The 23099-nt window shown below is 39.6% G+C and overlaps 1 protein-coding gene across 3 annotated transcripts in view; it reads right to left on the bottom strand.

Annotated features, from left to right (window-relative positions):
* The window catches only part of Sulf1 (Extracellular sulfatase Sulf1), a 209775-nt gene extending 192127 nt beyond the window's left edge, over positions 1 to 17648 (bottom strand). The window contains exons 1-2 of one of the 3 annotated variants that reach the window (XM_065219105.1): positions 17394 to 17648; positions 16149 to 16654 (exon numbers count right to left, since the gene is read on the bottom strand). The gene's annotated coding sequence lies outside the window, so the exon portion shown is untranslated. The remainder of the gene's footprint in view (positions 1 to 16148; positions 16655 to 17393) is intronic. The other 2 variants (XM_065219108.1, XM_065219107.1) reach the window with 2 other exon arrangements.
* Positions 17649 to 23099: the final 5451 nt, after the last annotated feature.

Genomic DNA, 23099 nt, shown 5'->3' with positions numbered 1-23099 from the left:
CAGACTAAAGAAAGGAAAACAAGTACCGGAATGAAAAATTTCTATACAGAGCTGGAAAAAGGGCCTATCTGCTTTGATCGATTCTCTTCATCGACTTTCTCTTTTGATAACCACGACTATGCAAACAGTTTTCGTGCTGTTTTTGCCACATAACATGATAATGGAGGTTGTTATCTATCGTCCAAATCGTCAAATACAACAGGGAATGGTGTTGCAGCTGAGTTATTAACGAAAGAGAAAGTCGATGAAGAGAATCGATCAAAGCAGATAAGCCCTTTTTCCAGCTCTGTATAGATTTGTTTTAAAATCTCTTAGTGTTGTCTTTGGAGATTTGTTAATATTCTTCGATTATTTTCAAGCTTGCACTTTGTGGAAATTTGATATAGGGGAAATGACGGCTTCGGCATGACAGACTATTTTCGGCAACACAAATTGAAACACTATTTTCACTGGATTTTCTTACGAAAACACTTCGCTGAATGCATGCAAACGATTATTTATGCTTTCAGCTTCAATTTGACTGTATTTTTACCACTGAGAAAAAGCAATCTAGCAAGGTTTTCTTGAAATGCAACACACGCACTACAAATTGTAGCTGATTTCGAGTTGCCGATAATAGAACAGCAGATTTACATGCAGTTCAAATGGAACGGTTGCCGAAGAAAAACTGGTTGCCGACAATACTCGCTCTCACTAGAGAAGTTTGGAGCTTTGTAAAAGCGTTTCAAAACAGTTTTTGACAATTCTTTCGACTGAAATTGTTAGAGCAGCTGGCAGCAAAAGATTGTAAACAAACCAATACTGCATATGTGTGCGTTCCTTAGAGAAAAAGGCTATAGAAAGAAGGTCGCTGCTTAGGTTGCCGAGAATACGTAAATTCCCCTATTTTGGATTAAGTATTAATAAATTTCAGATTATTTATCTTTTTAATCTTTAAACTCTGTTGTCAATTGTATTTTAAGATAATAGATTGGGGTATGGTCATCGATTAATTTGCGATACCTCTAACAACAAGATATTAGGAAAATGATTCTACAAAAAGAACTGCAAGATGCGGGAAATTTACAAATCATAGAACTAAGACACTTTTGAAGTTATCAAGCTCAATTTATAAGTTCCGAAGTGAATTTTTTTTTTATTTGATAAACCTTCTAGAAACTTGTAAGATAAATATATAAAGGGGAATATTGAGCACAAGAGAAACTTAAATCAATGCTGACTAATTTAAACTGTAATGATAATCGTAAGACGGACCAAAAACCTATATAACATATTATATTGTTGATAATTATTATAGCTTAATACCTTCTCATTTTTTTAATAAAATTCCATGAGTTTTCCAGGTTTTTCCGAATGCTTCTACCATAAAGTACCATAGTTTCATTAACCTATGATTCTAATTTCACGCATTTTTCAAAAATACAATCCAAAAGTATAATGGAAATATTTTAAATTGAGCTAGAAATTCTGATAGGTATTATTGACTAGTGTAAAGGCCAAATATGATTTAAAAACAATATTACAACATCTTTAGAAAACTGTTTTAATGCACTCTGCAATGCTCATTACATTATTAATAATTCTTGCTAGGAATTGCCTGAAGAATTCTCCTGAAAATTCACTTGGTTCATCTCAGCATTTACTTAATATTTTATCCTGAAATTCCCATGGAATTATCTTTGGAATAGAAAATTCTTCGAAATGCTGCTGGAATTATCTGAATCCTTAATCCTTTGAATTATCTGAAAAAAATAACACCGGAATATCCTTAGAATACTCCTTGAAATCCACTTGAAATTTAGCTCAGAATTTTCAAAGGAAGTATTCTCAACATTCTAATTGAATATATGTTGGATGTTACCGTTGAATTTTGCTCCTTTCCTTGGTATTCAACTAAGGGGCTGTTCATTGACTATGTAGACAGTTTTTTGGGATTGAAGTATCTCTTTCAAAAGAAGTTCTTTTTATAGAGTTCTTCTAAAATAAATTCGAGTTTAACTCTGGGAGTGCCTTGAATTTTCTTTATAACAGTGCAGAAATTCTTTGCAGAACACTAACACAATCATGAAGTTCGTCCTTAGATTCTCTTTGAATTATTAACTTTTTTAAAGAATTCACCTCCTTAGAAATTCCCATGCTGTTCACCTCTGAGTTCTTATAAATTTTTAATCTGAATTGTCTTGGAGTTCTCAAGTTCTACTGAAAATTCACATGGAGTTCTTCTGTGCTTTCCAAGTAGTTCCTAGTCCAAGTTGTACCCAAGAAATTGTTCACAGGGCTACTTTAAAAAAAACACTGATCTCACACAATTAACTTGGAGCTCTAGTCATAACCCTCGTATAGTTCATCCCAAAACTAGAACTAGAACTTTTTGACCGAAGTATCTAGAATATATTCTAACATCTGTTCAAAACTGCAAAGTTCTTTTAATAGTTCTTCAAAGAAACTGTATCCTGAAAATCTACACGGCGAATGAGAACGACTCAAATTTGAGTTTAGTTCACTCATAATCGACAAAAGTGCAGGAACTCAGCGATGAGTATAATTTGTCTCATGATTTCCTGTGGAAAACCTAAAAAATCTGCCGGAAAATGAGGAAATTGACGAAAATTTTATTCAGTCTCGGAGTAGTACCAATAGACTGAGTGAATCCAATCTTTACTTTTCTCAAATTCGGGAATTTTTCCCTGGAAAATCCTGGAAAAACCTGGGAAAACATGAGGTAAATTTACTCATCGCTGAGTTCCTGCACTTTTGGCGATTATGAGTGAACTAAACTCAAATTTAAGTCGTTCTCATTCGCCGTGTAGTCTTAATATTTTTAAAGAGAGGAAGCACATTTTTTTTCAATTCGGCGTCGAAGTTCACGAGTTTATCCTGGCGACATCGAATTTCCGGTATTTTTCGGTTATCCCGATTTCCCGATCACCCTGATTATTTAATTTTGCAGTTGAAACTGGACTCCTCAAAGGTGCGAAATCGCAATTAAAAATGTGCTTTGATGATTTATCATCTTGGTTTCTTCTGCGTACTTTTTCGTTCGTTAGCTTAATGAACTTCCCATAAGAACTAAGCATACTGTAGCACTTAAACATTTTTTTTTAACGAATTTTACTTTGCAATTCAAGCGGGAATGGCGAAAAAAGTTACTTTTTGTCGAAAATAGGGACTTTTTACTAAGTGAATGTCCTTTTCCTTTTGTATTGTTCCTGAAATAATAACGGAATTAAAAGGAAATAAACCAACACACTCAAAGCTCTTCATAAAGGGATTCCGTTAAGAGGTTCGGAAAATTTAAAATAATAATAAAACCTGTCAAATCCTCTTTCACAATAAGCAATTTTATGATTCGTGTGCGTCCACGATTCGTAAAATCGGCGATTGTGACGCTCTGAAAGTAATATTGGTAGGTTGTATGCGTTAAACACATACTTTACAACGTCTTCTTGTAACTTACAAGTACAACATATCATGATAACATCTAATAATTTCATAATTCCGAAAAATATTTTTTTTATAATAAGTGAGTTGAAGCAACCCTGCTTGAAAGTTATAATACTTCTAGAAGTTTTCAAGAATATGGAGTCAAATTCCAGTTTTTTGGAATTTAATTTTAATTTCTAAGAACCTCATTTCAAGGGAGTTCTGGGGAAAAAAAAGATCTCAATAATCTTCTTAACATCTCTGAAATTCTATTAAAATCTGGAAACTTCTTAACATCGCGCTAATTTTCTAAAACTAATGGAACTGAACTCCCCGTGAAATGCCCCCTTTTTTGGAACTTACTAAGGTTGTTTGAAATGCTCTCGTATTTTGCTAATCTTCATGATAATTTTGAAGTTCTTGGATCTACCCTTAAGTTTCATAGACTACTATGAAGTTCTCGAAATGTTTCTGAAGATCTCTGCGCTTCTGTGAAGTTTTCGAAATTTTCTGAAATTCCTTCTTCAACTGCCGTAACAATTGATTAAATTTGCTCCCGTAACTTTCGTGGAATGAAACAGAATAATTAATAGAGGTTCTATGATTTTTCGCTGAAGTTCTCAACATTTTTCTGAAGTTCGTGGAGCTGCCCTTAAATTACCAAGACTAATTCATAGCTTCATCAATAGTCTAGACATTCCTGATGTTATTAAAACTGCCAAAAAGAGTTCTGAATTTCGTTAAAGTTCTCTACACTGCCCTGAATTACTCAGTATTTTTTAAGAGCTCACAACTAAACGAAAGTCATTAAATTGCCTTGAAGTTTCCACAATTTTCCTTAAGTTTTACAAACTTAATAAACGCTCACGGAACTTTGCCTTGAATCACGAATTTTCCCTGAACTTATCTGGAAATCCCTGAAGTTTTCTAAATTTGTTTAATGTTCCAGCAAGATTTTCAAATCAATCATAGAATTCTCGGAATATCCCATAATTCCACGGAACTCCTTGTAAGTCACTGCAAATTTCCTTAAGTTAATGAGATTGTTCTGAAGTTATCTGAAGATCGTCCTCGAAGTACTCGGAACTTCGCTGAATATCATTAAACTATCTAAAACAAACTAATTTTTTTAGAAGCTCTTTTGAATTTCTTGAATCGGTGCTTGCTAAAACTTCTCGTCTTTTTTAAGTTATGGTTTATAGTTTCTAACTAAAACTTGTTTTTCGAGACTCATGAAATTATTTGAACTTCCCTTTGATACTCTAATTTGTCTTGAAAATCTCGGTTCTGCTCTGAAATAAATGGAATTCTCGTAAACACATCTGTACTAGGTACCTTGAAATTCTAATTTCTGTGAAGTTCCTGAAATTTTTCTGAAGTTTTCAAAAATTCTCTCAAGGTCTCCGTACTTCCCTGAAATTCTCGGAATATCTTAAGGGTTCTAGATTTTTTTTATAGCACATCATGGAATTTGGCTAAAATGCACCAAAAGTCTGGACTTAAGTTACAGGAACTGCCCTTAAGATCTCTGAAATTTCTCAAAAATCTCTTGATCTAGCTCTTAATACCTCTTAAAAGTTTTCACAACTTTCCTCATGTGCTCTTAATTTCCGAAGTACTCTTTCTGCAGTTTCTCGGAAGCTAACAGAAGTGGTTCTTAAAGTTTCCAGTAAGTTCCCCATATTTTCAGGATGTTAACTTCCCGTATCTTCCCACAGTTTGTTTATGAAGCTTCGCTGAAGTTATCACAATCACAATCACGATTTTACCGAGCTTAAAAAATCGAACATAAATGCGTCAAAAAATTTGTCGTTTATGATATGTATCGGAACGTTTGCCGCAAACGAATAGTCGACATCGTCTTAAATCTCACCATTCTTTGTTGTCTGGGGCTGGTACAGAGCAATATAATTTAAAAAAAAAGAAATAGAATCAAACAACGGGCAGACCGGGTAGTACACATACAATTTTCGAGTTGCATGCTTCATGACGACGGGACTGTTCACTTTTTCTCCAACCACGGCACGATCTAAAAATTGCCCCAAAGGAAGGAAACCAGACTCGGGAGTTGGTGCACACTGCTGCAGCAGACAGACATCAACAACAACAACAACAACAACATTCACCTGCCGTTTGATATGGCCTGTCTCGGCGAACCTACACACGGGAGCTGGAAAGTACGGCAGAAATGGCAGTTTTTATCTCTGATGCCGTATTAGTCTTCTCTCATGTCCTACCGAGAGGCACAGCACAGGGGGGGAACCGAAGAAGCGTTTATCGTTTTCGAAAGAACATTTTACCTCCGCGATTTGTCTGCACGATACCGTGTCCGTGTCTCGCTGGCAGTCACCGGTTTCGGAGGGCAATGGCTTCTATGATAGTTATTATTTCGAGTACATTACGATTACAATACTGGCCCGCCCCGGAATGGCTGGCAGATTACGTCCGTCGTCGGTGTTTACTTCCCCAGAACGAATGAGGAGAGGACATTTTTATGCACGTGCCTTGACGTTTTTGGCTCAGATCTGGGAGGTAAGGACTGTGCTGTTTATAAACCGTACATCACCAATTGGCTGTAACTGTTTTTTCATTTTACATTGTATCCGTAGTGTTGCATTTTTTGATCGGGATATGTATGGATCCTAACAAAAAATAAATTGCTGAAATTTAGATTGTTTTTGATGCTCCATTCACTAATATATTAATAACAAAATAAATGGTTTAGAAAGTTAACTCCAAAATGAACAATCCATTATCAAAAATTTTGAAATTGTGCGGTAATTGAAAAAGTCCTAAAATTAGGATTACCTTTGGCCGCTTTCTTGTTGGCTCGACACATTCGAACGCGTTCAGCAACGGTCCGCGTCTGTTTCGCAGGTTTCTTTTCCCCTGGTCTCTCACGCGTTTCCGATAATCGCGTTGATATTTAGCGGCCATGTGTTGAGACATTTTGAAGATTTGTACACAATTTCTCAATAAACACTTGTTTTACTTCGAATATTGACTCTATCCAACGCAAAGTGCAAGCAATGAAGCACTTACTGTACCAATTGGAATTTACAGAGAATGCTACAATGCATAATCACGATGGTGTTTCAATATGATGTCTGTGTTTGGGAACAATAACAAAATGAAATTTTGATTGAAATTACACACGCCGGTAAGCTACACAGACAAAGACAACAAAGGGCAATTAACGAGTTATTAACGAAAGATGAAGAGAATCGATTGAAATCACTTGCACTCCTGCTTCCAAGTTTGGTTACAAGATTACAACTCTGGATAGCCTTTTGTGTGGTCGTTGGGGGCGTGTGGTTCTGAATATGGACAAACAGCCACAGATGAATTCTATTCCAACTCTTAACTTTAATAAGCTTGATGGCCTGTTGCTTGTTAGGTAGAAGAGTGGACCACCACCTTCCTACTGCTGCTAGTGCTGCTTCCGCTGCCTGCTCATCACGCCGTCCTAAGCGAAAATGAGTTGAAGCTACTACTACTAAATTGTTTGTTTATTTACTTATAGTCTTGTGGTTTACAATTATTGTACATTTCAATTGATTTAGCCCGAAAGGTCTTCATCTGATTATGTATGTAACAAGTTACTGTTTGATTCTAGTTTTACATTGTAATAGTTTACATTTTGCTTTTAAGGAAAGCATATTTGTTGATTTTAATTATGAGTTGAAGCTAGGCAGCAGCGCTCTTTTATATCATTTCAGGTTAAAGCAGAATGATGTGCAACCAAGTGGTACTCGATTATGACGACTGGGTTTCGGAAGAACGTTTATTTAATAAAAACAGCCATACAATTATCACTTTTTATTTTTACATTGGATAATGCTTGACATTACCACTTTTTCACTAGTTTCTTGTTGAAATAATCAGTTGGAACATCGCTTTTGATGCGTAGAAATATTTCTGATCGATTGATGATAAAATTATTGAAATTGGTCCAGGGGCAGCTGAGTTATTAGTGTTCAAAATCTTTCATAATTTTGTTACATGTTCCATTTTCGGTTTTCATAAAGTGTAAAAAAGGAGGGACTTCGGATGTTAATCTAAATGCAGATATTGAGGTACCAGATTTGTTTTGCACTGCACTATCCACTGTGCACAATTAACGGAAAACAAATTATGTGTACTTTCCGATAGATGTCACCGCCAACAACAGCAATCACATCTGATGAAAAATGAATGCAGAAGCTTGACAAAATGATTAATTGAAGCAGTGTAAAGTGTTTTATTGTTATTTTCACAGCATTCAATTTCACGCTTAACGTTTTCACAGGCTTAACGTTTTCGCTAAAAACGCTTTCAAGTCCTAATTTCAGTGTGAAATGAGCAAAAAACGATCTCTCCGGAAACCGTCTGTTCGGCGAAGTGGACCGCCTGTACATACCAGCCAAGAACCACATGAAGAGCAATCTACCCATCGGAAGCGACGCCACGGATTCGGGAAAACCCAACGGCCACAGCAATGGCTCCAGCAAAACATCATCTTCGAATAGACATCATCAGAATGGAAACCATCCCAGAATGGATCATCTCACAGCATTCCGGGTGGTGAGCGAACATAATGAAGAAGAAGAAGATGGCTTTATCAAAGAGCCCCGTCTGGGAACGACCTGGTCTACGAATCAAGATTGGTTTCTGCGATGGTAAGTATCACAAAAAAGGTCATATAAGTAGCACGATCTTCATCGAAATGTAAGTATTATTGACAATAATCATAACAATCAACTCGTATATACATTGAAATACATATATAAAAGGGAAGGGACGGCCCAACAGAGCACCCGATTGAAGCGATTTGGACGGGGAGAGTGGGAATGCCAACCATTTCGTGGATAAAGGGCGGACTCTTCTCCCCACTCATTGGGGCATCTTCCTGTTTGGGGGCTTGACTTTTTGACCAATTGACTGATCAAGTTGCTGGAATGAGATTCTTTGCTATTCCGTAGATGGGTATAGGCGGCTTTGCCTATCGATCTACCCAATCCGTTTTTTGCCCTTCATACAGCGATCAAGACAAACAGAGAAGAGAGCCCACTGCTGTCGGACTTAGTTTCCGTGCTACAATGGGTGGTAAACCACTATCATCATCATCATCATCAGTAAGCAAAAACGACCCCTCCAGGGTCATCGGGCATCTCGGGCAAACGATGTCCACGCACTGGGAATCCCCTTAGATGAGCTCCAACGCCTGGCAACGGCTGAGCGAACTATCCGGAAATGGTCACTGGTTCAGGGGTTCTTGCTGAGCCGGTGTTGCATTCATTGAAATCTGCGGAGGGCACCGATCTCGGAGTCACCAAGTTGACTCAAGAAGTGCTTTTTCTTTGGCAGGCGTACAATGAATCGGCCTGATTCGTCGCGGGTGGTGGTTTCGGAAAAGTACATCTCGCAAGCTAATTCCTCCTTAGACAGCCCACGACTTTGAGGGCAACTCTCGACTTCCCAGAATCGAGTCAGTTTTTGGTCTAAGTCATCGGTGGTACACAACAGAGCGACTCGCTCCGAGCCTTGGGTAGTGGTAGCGATTGCGACAGGTCCACGACTTACTACCCATCCGAGCACGGTACGTTGGAGAACAGGCTGGTGTTCAGAAGGACCAGCATTTACTGGAATCTGTCCTTCCTGCAGAAGGCTGAACAACAGTTGAGCACCGATAACCATATCGATCCTTTGCGGCGAAGCAAAATCTGGATCTGCCAAGACTAACTCCGGAGGGAGGTTCCATTGCGAAATTTCGATTGCCCGAGAAGGCAGATCGTTGGTGATCTTGGAGAGGATGCTGAACGTCAGTGTGTTATAGTAGGTGGAATTATCAAAACTTAAATCTGCTACGGTGCAGTAGGTACTGTTGACAGTAGAGCCACCCATTCCAGCGATAATTGCAGCTTGCTTTCGTCGGTACAATTCCAAAAGCTGAACGATTCTTTCGGTAATGATTATGCTGATTACGCTTCAGGTTGGCGCAGAAATTCTCGATGGGACGCAGCTGGGGGACGTTGGGCGGGTTCGCCGACTTGGGTACCACATCGATATTCAGCCGCTCCATCTCCTCCAACGATCGCTTCGAGTAGTGGGCCGACGCCAGATCCGGCCAGAACACCGCGTCTTCGCCCTTATGGTATTTCTTGATGAACGACGCAACTTCCGGCAGGCATTTCGTACTTTAAATTTCCCCGTTCACGGCCAGTACGGAGCGAAAGAAGAGCGGCTTTGACACCCCCTTCTCGCTGATTGTCAGCCCCAGCAGCACCTTCTTGGGGAACTTGGTGTGTGAAATGAACTTCACCTCGGAGCTCACCTTCTTCGTGGGGGAAGTAAAATACGAAGTGCCCTGCCAGTCGTTGCCATCCAGGGTGAGATAGGTCTTGTCGTCCATCACCACTGCCACGTCGCGATTCGCCGGGAAAAACGAGTTGACCATCTTATTCAACCGCTGCCGCTGCGTCATTGCCTGCAGCTCCGAAACCAGTGGACGTGACTTTCGCCAGGTACTTTTTCGCTGTTTGACCGGTTGCATCGACCTCCCGGCCAAGCGCACGCAGCGATGTAGCCACTTTTCCCTCTTCAACATCCTTTGAAACTTATTGTCGCTCAGGGTCGTCGGCCGTCCGGAATCGGACATTCTTTCAATGCTCTGATTGTTGTTTAATAGTGCCAAGATGTTGTAGATGCCAGAACGGGCGTATCCGGCGTCCACAAAGTGCCGCACGATGTCCGTTTTCGACGCGGCGGGGTGCCGTTCTTTGAACGCGCACACTTCTGAACGGAGTTGCTTTACTGTTTTTGCCCTCATTTGGAGTTTGACTGATAGAGCTGTCAAATTTTGTCTGCTGACTCATAGGTTACTATGATTGATGCTGCATGGGTAGTTTCGTCAGTGCGATTTTTGTCCATTTTTTTTAAATGCCAACGTTAGGTGGTGGTGGAAGAGCTTGCTGCAGCTAATGCTTTGGTGAGAGGTTGGTGGATGGCGGACGAGGTGATTGGTGATGGTGAAATTGGAGTGGACAACGACGCCGGAACATTCGGCTCCGCTTCCGGTGTAGGTGGTGGATTGTAGATTTCCAGTAGGTGGTTTGACTTGGGGTTGGGTGGCACGATCGTTGGGGGAGTTGTGGGAGGATTTTTTTTAAGAGTTAGCCGTTTTGTACTCCAAAAAGTTGACCAGTTTATCTATTAAGACCTTTTGTCCATTTCAACCTTTAGACTTATTGTCCATTCGAACTTGTGTCCCTCTAAGTTCAATTCGACCTTTTGTCCTATAACCAAGAAGTGTGTATCAAAATTATTAAAAATTTAGCAAAATCGTTCATACGAAATTCATATCAAATTCGTAGATTTGACGTAGGATTACGTGCTCGGTATCAATATTCGGCGACTGTGTTAGGGAAACCACTTTTTCCCATCACGGAAAAGCCTCGTTTTCTGATGACAAAATCATGCATTTTCGTGCACAAAACGCATGGAATTTTTGGTTTATTCAATAGATAACCGAAAATAGATCGGTAGAATTTCTTGCTCAAATTTCGAATCGCGAGATATTCGCGGTCAATCATATAAATTCGAGATTGTTTTGTTTTTTTTTCTACCGTCCTGAAAAAAAAAACCTTACCTTAATTCGAAGTTTTTCTAGCTAATTGACAAGGTGATGTGGAATTCGGTCATTGCGAGAATTTTATGTACCACTTCAATGCTGTTATGTATTTGACCACAAACGCGAGCTGCATGTTGTTTGGAACGAGGGTAACGCGCTTGGCATAGATGACCCACAACGACTTACGGAAAGCTACTGAATCCGATCAGTAGCGGTGAGGCTTCTTCCTCCTTCTTCGGTGATGAATGGACGCTCATGTGGGCTACAGCTCGCAGCTTGCGGGCAGCTTTTCGTTGTGTACTGGAGAACAATGTTCAACGCCACGCGCCGAAAGCACTGCTGCTGCTGCTGCTGATGACGACTGACCGGACACCACCACACACGGTGATTGAATAAGCACCGTTCAGTGAGACCGGTGAAATTCGATTTTGAAATCTGTGTTAGGGAAAACGCTGATCAGCTTGCAACAGTTGGACATTTGTGTAATTTTCAATAGTGATCTATTGAAAATTGATAGTGTTCATTTTAGCAGATTCCCCTAACCATTGAGATAACCGCGAGCAATCGTCCCCCGCTTTACTAACGTTAGTTTTAACAGGGTGTCGACTGAATTAAGAAATCAAAATTGCCTGATATTCAATGATTTTTCAGTAATTTTCAAACAAATTCTAGTTTCAGTGTCTACATGGCTTTGTCAACACGACCGGATCAGTTACTACTTTCCTCAGATATGTATTACCCAACAAACAGTTCTAGCTGCAGACTGCTGCAGCTTGTATCAGCTAGTCTGCAGCCAAAAGTGTTAGATGGGCAGTGCTTTCTGGACATTTTTTCCGTGAAATACCACATGGACCTCTAACCCATAAAGAGTGATCCAGTAAAATTTCAAATTGAATAAAGCGTTCGATACATTTTATAGAATGCAAAAAAGACAGAAATCCCGGTTGTCAAACACGGGAAGGCACCACATTTTTCTAAAATCACAAATTGTAATCGCGGTAAGCTCCATGATTAATAACGAAGAAAACTGCAACCATCTCGATATCAATCTACAAACAAGTCTTGCGTAATCGCTTAAAATTTTCAACAAATTTGAGTTTGAGCTTGCTTGAGTTTGATTGACCGCCCACGGTTGCTACTCTGTTACTGCCAGATCAGCTGTAATTACACAGAGAACCAATAGACGATGCTTGGGACTAGCAATCATCCTCAATGTGTAAAAACTGGTGATCTTAAATTAGGCAATACCAGCGCCGGCCGCGCCCAAACACAGGTCAAGAAAGGAATGGGAAGGATTGTGTTGACATGACACTCGCTTTGATGGAAGCCGAGAACACCTCTGCACTTCCACGAGGAATCACTGGGTTGTTGGATAAGAGGGTTGGGTTCGTTTTGGTAAACGATAAGCTGAATTGATGTCCTAACGATCATATAACGCGAAGGAGCTTGGGACTAAACCCACGGTCGTCTGCTCAGTAAGCAAAAACGTATGCCACTAGGCAGACGAGCACCTTTTTAATCACCGAGTTGCTGTTATTACCATGTAGTCATATTAACAAATAAAACGATTGACGAATCTTGAATGTGGATGGGCCTGAGATTAAACTCATGATGTTCTGCTCAGTAAGCAAAAACGGTTGCTCTAAGGCCACCGAGCCCCTCATATCACATAATACCGTTGCTCAAATTTGTGTATCCATTCAAACCCGGAACCAACGACAACAACGAGTTTCGCAAAATACACGATACACAAGCGATTTTACCATACATCTCTTTGATATGTAAGGACCTGGGACCGCGTTTTTCTGCTCAATAAGCAGGCCACTGTAACCGACGATCTTTCAAATCCGAAAACTAAAAACTACGAAAAAGTACTTAGGCCTTCATTAAGTTCCACTTTCACGCGACGTTCAATGACAGGGTCCTATCCAGGATTACATCTGAAAAATCCAAATCTGGCCAACGCCCACCCTAAACCTAAACCTGTTCTAATCCACCTGAAATGACTAACGAATGGAAGACTTTGACTACCCAGCCATGCAATAGTCTCATTCCGTGCCTTATGGCAACTTGATGATTCTATTGCGCTCATCTTTTGGCACCACCCAGGGGAGACTTGCTCCTGTACCCAATGCTTAACTTATCTCCATTCCACTCAGCTACTCGCAATTTCTTGTGATATAGTGGGCGGAATATTAATATTATATGAGACAATTCAATGCAGACGCCTTTCCAAATTTGTCAGATCGACAGGTAATCGGTGAGTTACCACGATAGTTGCTATTCAACAACTCGACAACGTCCCATCGTCAACGCCTGCTATGAGAATTTCCCATTGCAGACGCCAACGAAATGACGTCATCGAGCTATCGATCAACTACCCTGGTTATCGCCTGGTACCTTATAGCACGATGCTAGGAGGCGAACCGGAAGAATCGATGAGGTACCTCTCCCCCTCGCTTAAAATTTTCAACAAATTTGCTCGATTTACTCCATGATATGAGAAGAGATCCGTGGAATGGCGATTTTCTCACTTTTACCTTGTTGAACTTCGTGAAATATCGTGAACTTTTTCAACCCGGTTTAGAAGTTCTTTTCTGACTGTTTCTGAACTCAACACTAGGGGCATAAATTCAACCAGTTCTCCTACATCTTACATATGAAGCACTTGTCTTTAATCCCTTGAGCACAATTTGAGACCCAGCTCCGCAAGAAAATTATTCCGGTTAATACGCTTAACTAGACGCTAATTTGCGGCCAGATTCCTATGGTGGGAAATTGTAAAAACAGCGCTTTCACCTTTCCCTGAGAAGCTAATTTTCCGAGCTAATCAGATTTACAATGAAGACCAAGAATACTCAATAAATCAACTCTATGCTGTCGAGGCAATGCTTGTCTACGTTTCTTTGAATCATATTTCTATAATAAAAGTGTTACTACAAGCATCAAAGACAAAAATCCACCCAAGCAAGACCATTATCCTAAATTTTCATTTAATTTTTATCTCTGAGCTAATCAGGCTGTTTAGAACACAACCATTCTTGAATTTACTCAAAAGCGCTCCAATGCGCCCAACGGATCTAAGTCAGACGCAATTAGGTGTAACATCGACTAAGAGACCAAGACATACAAGTTTGGAGGTTAAATTTTGCAACAACTAACAATGTCTAGTGTCTAGGGAAATGGATTTTTATCAAACCTCAGGATCTCAGTTCAACTCAGGAGTGTGTCAACACCCGCATGAATTTATTTTAGCCGCAAAGTTATCCAAATACCCTTTTATTTGAGTAATTTTTGCTCAACTTGCAAAAATGCAACATCAAGCATTGAGCCACCACAAATTCACAACTCTATTTAGAATTTGAAATGAACAACCATCCTCAAACTACACCGAGTAATCAAGTTGTTTGAAACAAGCAAAGTTTGTCATACTTCTGTCGTTAAGAAATATGTCTCTGAATTTGAATGAAATTCCCTGAGATTCCCTGATTTTCCAGGTCCAAAAATGAATTCCCTGATTTTCCAGGTAGTCGACACCCTGTTTAAGTAACTTTGCAATTAATATGGGCTCCGCAAAGCTACGACGAATGAGCCTGGAAAAATAAACGCATTATAAATAAAAACTGTTAAGTCAACCAACATGAGATCAACTGGAGTATTCAAAATAAGTTACATCATTCCGATGGGAACAACAGGTCTTATCCCGGCTTCGATCCGGACACACCCGAGTGACCCACAACATGGGTAGCGCTACCTCTTTTCGGAAGTTTTGCGACTCCTGCAACACGATTATGACAGTCGAACACCTGATTGTCAACTGTCCCTGCTTCCATAACATCCGGCTCCTCTATGGAATACCGAACAGCATACGTAACGCCCTCTCTAACGACCCGTCCACGGAAGCAGCCCTAATAGTTTTCCTAAAAGATGCTGGACTGTTCTATAAAATATAATCAATATATACAAAATGACTACGCTTCGAACATGGACACCACTGGAGTAAGCCTGGATATCACATGACGATTACCTGACTGCTTTCGACAACGACCACCGCCATTCATACCATGATCCGCCAACCACGCTAAGAACCAAGACAGCAACTATAATGAACTCTGTTTAAAAATACTCTGTACTAAGGGGACTCCCTTCTGGAGCTCCACCAACCTCTAGAAGAACCCCTTCTGGGTTCTCCAAACTCTCAACTATGTAATTAGGGAAGCCCCCTTCTGGGGCTCCCGGAGATGAACCAGCCTGCGGCTGAAAATCCCCTAAGTAGAGATAATAATAATAATAATAAGTTACATCATAACATCAAATTTTGATTTCAATTTGATATCCAGCTTTGCTCGGGTAACTTCGAAAAACTGCAAGTTTCTGCAACTCAGGTTTCGGAGACCTTGAATAAAAAAATATAATAATGAGACTTTGAAAATCTGGCTTCTTCATCTGATCATTTTTCAAAAATGTTGTCGCATGACCTAAGGCTTGAGGGATCATGGCACTAATATGAACTTAAACACTACCTGATATTGATTAAACGGCCAACCATTCATTTATTTCATTTCATTGATAAGCCTAGTGGCGTAGAAGGGCCGATGATTGAAAATTTTCAAACCAAAGCTAGGCCCTACTGGTTGAGGCAGGGCCGATGATTTGTTTTGAATTTATTTGACGTTGCGAAAAGGCTTAGCAATGGGCGTACAATTCGTGATGACAAGCACAACGGCTCAACAAAAAGGGCCTATCCATTGAAAGATTCACAAAAAGGCTTATTAATTTATGCTATCGATTTTCATATATTTTTGAAAGCTTTTCGCATATTTTGGAAGTTGTATACTGAGATACAGTTACTATTGTTATTGTGAACAATAAAAATGCCTAAAATACTTCAATTTTCTTAAATATGAATTGAATAGTGGCGTAAAAATTTAAAATCCATTTTCTGGTTTGTTTACGTTTTGGACATAGGCCCATTTCAAATATTACTCTAGATATCATATTTTCAACATAAATGATGCTTCTATTATCCAAGTCTGAGGTCCCAATTCAGTTTATGAAATGTACAGTGATCATGATTGGACATCGGATACTGAAGAATAGAATAACTCAAACTTACCAATCCACAATTGCCTCTGCCAACCTTGCCAGGCCGAAACGCACGGCTTCTGTTCTATTCACTCCCCCTCTACGATGGATGTTTCTCAGAGGCACAACACCGAAAAACTGGTTCTTCTCTCACTGCTGTTGGCGTTTCTTCGTCATTATAATCAAGGTGGTTCCAGACACGACTCAGCACCAGCAACAACAGCAGTAGCACTTACTTAACACAAAACACCCTCGCGGGCACTCAACTTCAAAACCTAGCACAGTCGTTGCTGTTCCGAACTATGATTCTTCTTATCGCACATCACACACACACACACTTTATCTCTCACAAGAAAACAGCTGTTTCAGCATTCTTATTTTCACTCAAACACAAGGTTCGTCTTCTGCACGTTATTTCGTTCCACCATCAGCTGTTTGATACTTTCCCCAAGTGCGATTATTCTGCGTTGTTATTTACTGCATCAGTTGATTCATGTTTGTGCAATCGACGGCGGGTGCGCGATCATGCATTCAATTCTGATAGATACGAAATTACATTCAAATATGGCTGTCCATTAACCGAGCTACTGCTATTCTTTGTAAAACTTCAGATAAATCGGCATCAAGAAAAATTGGTTAAGCCTCTCTGAAGCAAACATTCCAGCCAACTGGATCCAACCGGCGAACGGCAGAGGCTATTGGTTAAACAAAATAAACTCTCTTCTATCCTTCAATACTTCGCACTGAGACCGAAATCTACGCTTCGTCAAAGTAACAAATTCTTTGAAATTTTCGAACTGATCAAACTCTAGTGACGACATTGATCCTAGTCGCCAAAATGTAGGTACGTCCGAAATTTCAGGATGTTTATTGGCCGGAACTACAGCAGCCACAACAATGTTACCTTCAAATTCAAATTCCGTGCCATCGAAGTTAGCGTAGCATAATCGAAAAGATCTGAACGAAAGAAGAAGAAAAAAACGCTAATAATGTAGGTATTAGCTTTATGTATCCCTACATACATACGCGCGGCATCTCATGGCCTGCGTTGGCAACGATAGACAGAATCTGGAATACCAATAAGAAGCCCAAAATGCCAACAGCCTCGCGGTCGCGGCTCGATCAACGACTACGTCGATGATGCCGATGACGATGATTGCGCATCGGACTAAGCCGCCGTCGTCGCCGGGCCAAACATGAAGCGAGAATAAACAATGCCTGATCCCTATGCTGCTGCACTTTCTCCCGCCCGCTGCAGCACGAAATGCAACACTACCTTTCTTGCGGGATGTTGTTCTGCACGAATGGCACAAAAACCCGCACTTTCTACTAACAAACAACAACACTGTTTAAGTAGTTCTTCAGAGCACCGCAGCACATGAAAATCGTCTACTGACTGGATGTTTATGTTATGAGTTCCCACACTATTCACATGTTTTTATGCTTACTTTAGTCACTCGCGGAAGCAGCCACCAACGTAACTGCTACTAAACTCGACCACGGTTACACTACGACTGATTCTGGTTTGGCTGGAGGAAACCAGTTTTGGCATTTTTAACCGAACCAGCCGTCCGAACGTCGAACGAACACGAGTCGATGTTGATGTTGTTGGTATGAATGACATGCCGAAGCCGAATGCCGATGATTGGATGAAATCGAAGACGACAAATCAAGAAGACTGGCAACTTTGCCAAAATTCAAGCGACGGATACAGTAGCGCTGCGCTTGAGTGAAGGTGAGAATGAGCAAATACACAAACCCTTCGTCTGAGGATGTAATCTTTGCTATCAAATTTCGTTCGAAGCACTTACCTTTGAGCGGCAGATGACGCGATTGTACCTGTCTCATAGCGTTCGTATGAGAAAATGGAAGAGTTGCCAGTCTTCTTGATTTGTTGTCTTCGATGAAATGCACACTAGCGCAAGTGCCGGTATGTTAAAACAGAGGGAAGCTTTTGTCTGATAAAAGCTTCAGATAAAGCTCGTTGCCTGTAGGTCCCCATTGGAAAAAGAAGGGCGCACAACTTGTGGTTCAGCACGGTATACACGGCGAATGAGAGTAACGACGAGTTTGACTCAAAGTTGTAGCTTTCCATTTTTAAGTTTTGCACACTGAACCAGTAAATATTGCAGTAGAATCATTTTTTTTTTGCAATCTCAATACATGTTTTTCTGGAACCCCTTACCTTATGGGACAGTAACAAATAAAGATTAGTCGATACACTATCATTATTTTTAGCGATGTTTAGTTGGACTACCAGTCATGTTCAATGTACGATACTATAATTTAAAATTATTTCAATGATATAGGGGAATTTACGTATTCTCGGCAACCTAAGCAGCGACCTTCTTTCTATAGCCTTTTTCTCTAAGGAACGCACACATATGCAGTATTGGTTTGTTTACAATCTTTTGCTGCCAGCTGCTCTAACAATTTCAGTCGAAAGAATTGTCAAAAACTGTTTTGAAACGCTTTTACAAAGCTCCAATCTTCTCTAGTGAGAGCGAGTATTGTCGGCAATCAGTTTTTCTTCGGCAACCGTTCCATTTGAACTGCATGTAAATCTGCTGTTCTATTATCGGCAACTCGAAATCAGCTACAATTTGTAGTGCGTGTGTTGCATTTCAAGAAAACCTTGCTAGATTGCTTTTTCTCAGTGGTAAAAATATAGGGTAAATGTCGGCTTCGGCACCCATTGACTGTTTTCGGCAACCAAAATTTAAACGTTAATTTCACTATGTTTTCCCATCAACACACTTCCCTAAATGCATCCAAAGATTCTTTAGTCTTTCAGCTTCAATCTGATTGTATGTGTACGTCTGAGCAGTCCTGTTATGGCAGATTTTTATTCAAATGAAGCATACGTACTCTAAAATGGGGTTGATTTCAAGTTGCCGATAATAGAACAGCTGGTTAACACGCAGTTCTAATGGGAAGGTTGCCGAAGAAAACGAGGCTGTCGACAATAGTCACACTCACCTGAGAAGTTTGGAGCGTTGGAAAAACGCTTTCAAACAGTTTTGAAGAATTCTGTCGATTAAAATGGATAGAGAAGCAAGCAGCAGATGAATGTAAACCAACAGACACGTCCTATATGTGCGTGACGCTGAGAAAATGCTAATAGAAGTGTGGACACTGCTTAGATTGACGAGAATACGTAAATTCCCCTAGTCAAATTGAAGCTGAAAGCATAAAGAATCGTTTGCATGCATTCAGCGAAGTGTTTTCGTAAGAAAATCCAGTGAAAATAATGTTTCAATTTGGGTTGCCGAAAATAGTCTGTCATGCCGAAGCCGTCATTTCCCCTATGCAGAACAATCATATAAGATATTTTATTGGGAGCAATATTCAGCCACAGACAAACAGACATAACACTCACAATAACATTCTCCGCAAATAAGGATATGTGCTCGCATTTGCAATGGTGGTGCCACTGAAGTGTTTTATGCAACCCGAATGAGCAAGTATTTTAAAGCTATTGTAACATTTATCGTCGTATGATTATTCAAGTAAATAGATTGATCATACATGTTATCTTGCAGTTAATACAAACCTAAGATAAAGTGAACCATATCTGTGAGAAATGTTATGATTAAAAAGGATCTTACCATAACCTTAATAGGTCGTTACCCAAGCAACACACATCTATCAAAATAGGTTGCTGCAACTTGATTGTGACTGAAATAAGGTGCATACAAGTAACCACAACAGTTAAATGACAAGTGTGCTGCTAGGGTAAGTATAGTTAGCATACAAAAGAAATAATTTTTCTCGAACAAAATGTTCGTGAAAGTATTCTGGAAGCAATCCTTGTATAATCTTATTTTATTCTGTTGTATTATAACATGTATCGTTCCGTACTGGAAATATCATAAGAAATTTGTATGTACCGTGGCAACATCCATTGTAAATATTTATAATAATATATAATGATATATAATAGCGGGTAAAAGTTTATGCTAGTAATATTATAAGGAATTTAAAATCACGACGGTACTCGTTTTATTATGATTATTGAAAAGTAATGAATTAGTATTAAAAAATCTTTCAAATCAAATCAAACATTTTTCTTTTATCATATCATATGGTTCATCAATCTTGAGATAAACTAAATAATATTACATATTACATACTCGGGGAATGATTGCCATATCTAGAATGCTAAGTTATATAGGGTAAACGCTCCTATAGTTGCGGTACTTTAGAAGCGTTAGGGTTTATCTTCCATTTAATTCCACTTAATTAATTTTGGTATCCATGACAGATACGTATTTCGACTACAATGTGCAGTCTTCATCAGTGTCATTCCCACTAAAGAACTTATCAAAATCTAACCCCCTTAAGTACTCATCCCCTAGGTAAAAAAGTCAAGATCATAGGTATAAAAATGAAACTACAATGTGTTGAATCGGAACCTACCTAACTAATAAAAACCAAAGATTTAAGTAAGCTAAAGGAGAAAAATCTATACAAATCTCTAATAAGGAAAATCCCCAAAGGCTTGGTAGCCATCATAATGAAGTAATGAAATTGGGTTGTTAGCGGAATGCTAAATAAAACAGCAAAAGGGTTTATCTTCCATTTAATTCCACTTAATTAATTTTGGTATCCATGACAGATACGTATTTCGACTACAATGTGCAGTCTTCATCAGTGTCATTCCCACTAAAGAACTTATCAAAATCTAACCCCCTTAAGTACTCATCCCCTAGGTAAAAAAGTCAAGATCATAGGTATAAAAATGAAACTACAATGTGTTGAATCGGAACCTACCTAACTAATAAAAACCAAAGATTTAAGTAAGCTAAAGGAGAAAAATCTATACAAATCTCTAATAAGGAAAATCCCCAAAGGCTTGGTAGCCATCATAATGAAGTAATGAAATTGGGTTGTTAGCGGAATGCTAAATAAAACAGCAAAAGGGTTTATCTTCCATTTAATTCCACTTAATTAATTTTGGTATCCATGACAGATACGTATTTCGACTACAATGTGCAGTCTTCATCAGTGTCATTCCCACTAAAGAACTTATCAAAATCTAACCACCTTAAGTACAAGATGTGAATAAGCATCTAAGTTAATTTGTGATGTAAACATTGTAATTTTGATGTAAACAAACGGTTTGGTTGACGTTTCCTCGCCTAGTACTTTGCATTGGTAGTGCATAGAAACAGCCTATACTTTCATGAACATTTTGTTCGAGAAAAGTTTTTTTTTTTCTATGGTAACTATACTTAAAGAACGATTTAGGTTAAGGTAAGATCTTTTTTAATCATAACAATTATCGATATGATTCACTTTATTTTAGGTTTATATTAACTGCAAGACAACATGTATTATCATATTATTTACTTGAATAATCATACAACGATAAATCACAGACAAACAGACATAACACATTGGATATTTCTCACTGTAAAACATCGTCGCTAAAACATTACCGCCATCTGTTGAGTACACTGTGGTGGGCACTACACTGAACAGATGGCGGTAGTGTGTAAACGTCAAACGCAAGGGAATTGACTATGCGCGCCACATGTGGCGGTACTACCAACTACGATACTTTTAAATTGTCCGTTAAATGCTTGTTCGAAGAACAACTTGCGAGTGTTATGTCTGTTTGTCTGTGGATAAATGTTATAATATATAGCTTTATTATACTTGTTTATACGGGGTACGAGCAAAGATGAATACTAAGATGAAACTGTCGGAAGAAAAACTTTCTATTTTAGTGTCCTCTTTCACGGTCCCTTTCATCCAATGAATACCCCCCGTATTCAAGGTTATTTTGTGGTTTTGCTGCCCCCTCGGTAGAGATGATATTTTGCGCTCATTTTTATCAAAACAATCACACCAAAATCAGAGATGTCCCTTTTTTAATTACTCGATTAACAACTAATCGATTATTTTTTGTTCGCTGTGCTGCCATTTTTCCACCAATGAGAGTGCAGCACATGTTTAAAATGATCGGTGATGATCCTCTGGAGACTAGGGGCAGATCACTTGAGGTGTATTTATTATAACAAAAAAAAAATTAAATGCATTTTCTCAGTACATTTTTGGCTGCGTGTAGTTGTAAGTGACACCTCCCACTAATACATGCATGTATACATCAAAAGTTTTGTCCTGTCTTGTTGTTCGCTTCGGTTCGCTCAAATCCACACTCTTGACTTGAGAAAATTATTCCGCAGAAAAAATCCGTTGAAATTTTCGGTGGCAGCATTAAAAATCTCCACCGGCATCGTGCTGAGCCGCCTCCACCGAAAACGCGAGAAAACTCCGTCGAAGCTCACTGGAACCTCCTTTGGTAGCACCGAAAATCTCCACCGAAATCTCCACCGAAATCTCTCGGAACGTCGGAACCCTCTTCGCCGTGAATATCTGAAAACTCCATCGAAACTCCCCTGGAAAATTCAGATGCTGCCAACGGAGGTTCCCAGACGACGAAGTTTCCACGCATTGTCGGCGACAGAGAATCTGTGTTGGAACCAGGGAATGACCTAAACAGAGTGGCACCACGAATCTGCGTCGGAATCGGTAGAAAAACACGGACAACCGGAGAACTGTTTTACACACGTGGATATTTAATGCGATTATTTTGGGGTTAGATACATGACAGATGAAAAATATAAAAAGCAGTTTGTTTACTTTCTCTGCTGGTCCTGTGACTAGGGCTGTTCAGCGCCCTACGACTGGTACACCGACACTCCTCCTCGCTGATCACTGGAGTTCCGTAACAGACTTCCGCTTTAGGCACAGACCAAGATTCTCCGCAAACAACTGCATCTTGGTTGCACCGAGTGGCTTCGTGAACACATCCGCGATCATTCTTTCTGTAGGGCAATAGCGTAATTGGATGACCTCACGACTACAGAGATCCCGAGCATGGTAAAACTTGGTATCGATGTGTTTGCTCCTTTTGTTCTGACGCTCCAGCGAAACGAAGTCAATGCAGCCGCGATTATCTTCGTTTAAGATGGTC

This window comes from Ochlerotatus camptorhynchus, unplaced genomic scaffold (genome assembly GCF_037179485.1).
Source record: "Ochlerotatus camptorhynchus isolate MF236.1 unplaced genomic scaffold, CSIRO-AGI_Acam_v1.1 ptg000099l, whole genome shotgun sequence".
Lineage (NCBI taxonomy): Eukaryota > Metazoa > Arthropoda > Insecta > Diptera > Culicidae > Ochlerotatus > Ochlerotatus camptorhynchus.
This window is presented reverse-complemented; position numbering and strand designations above follow the sequence as displayed.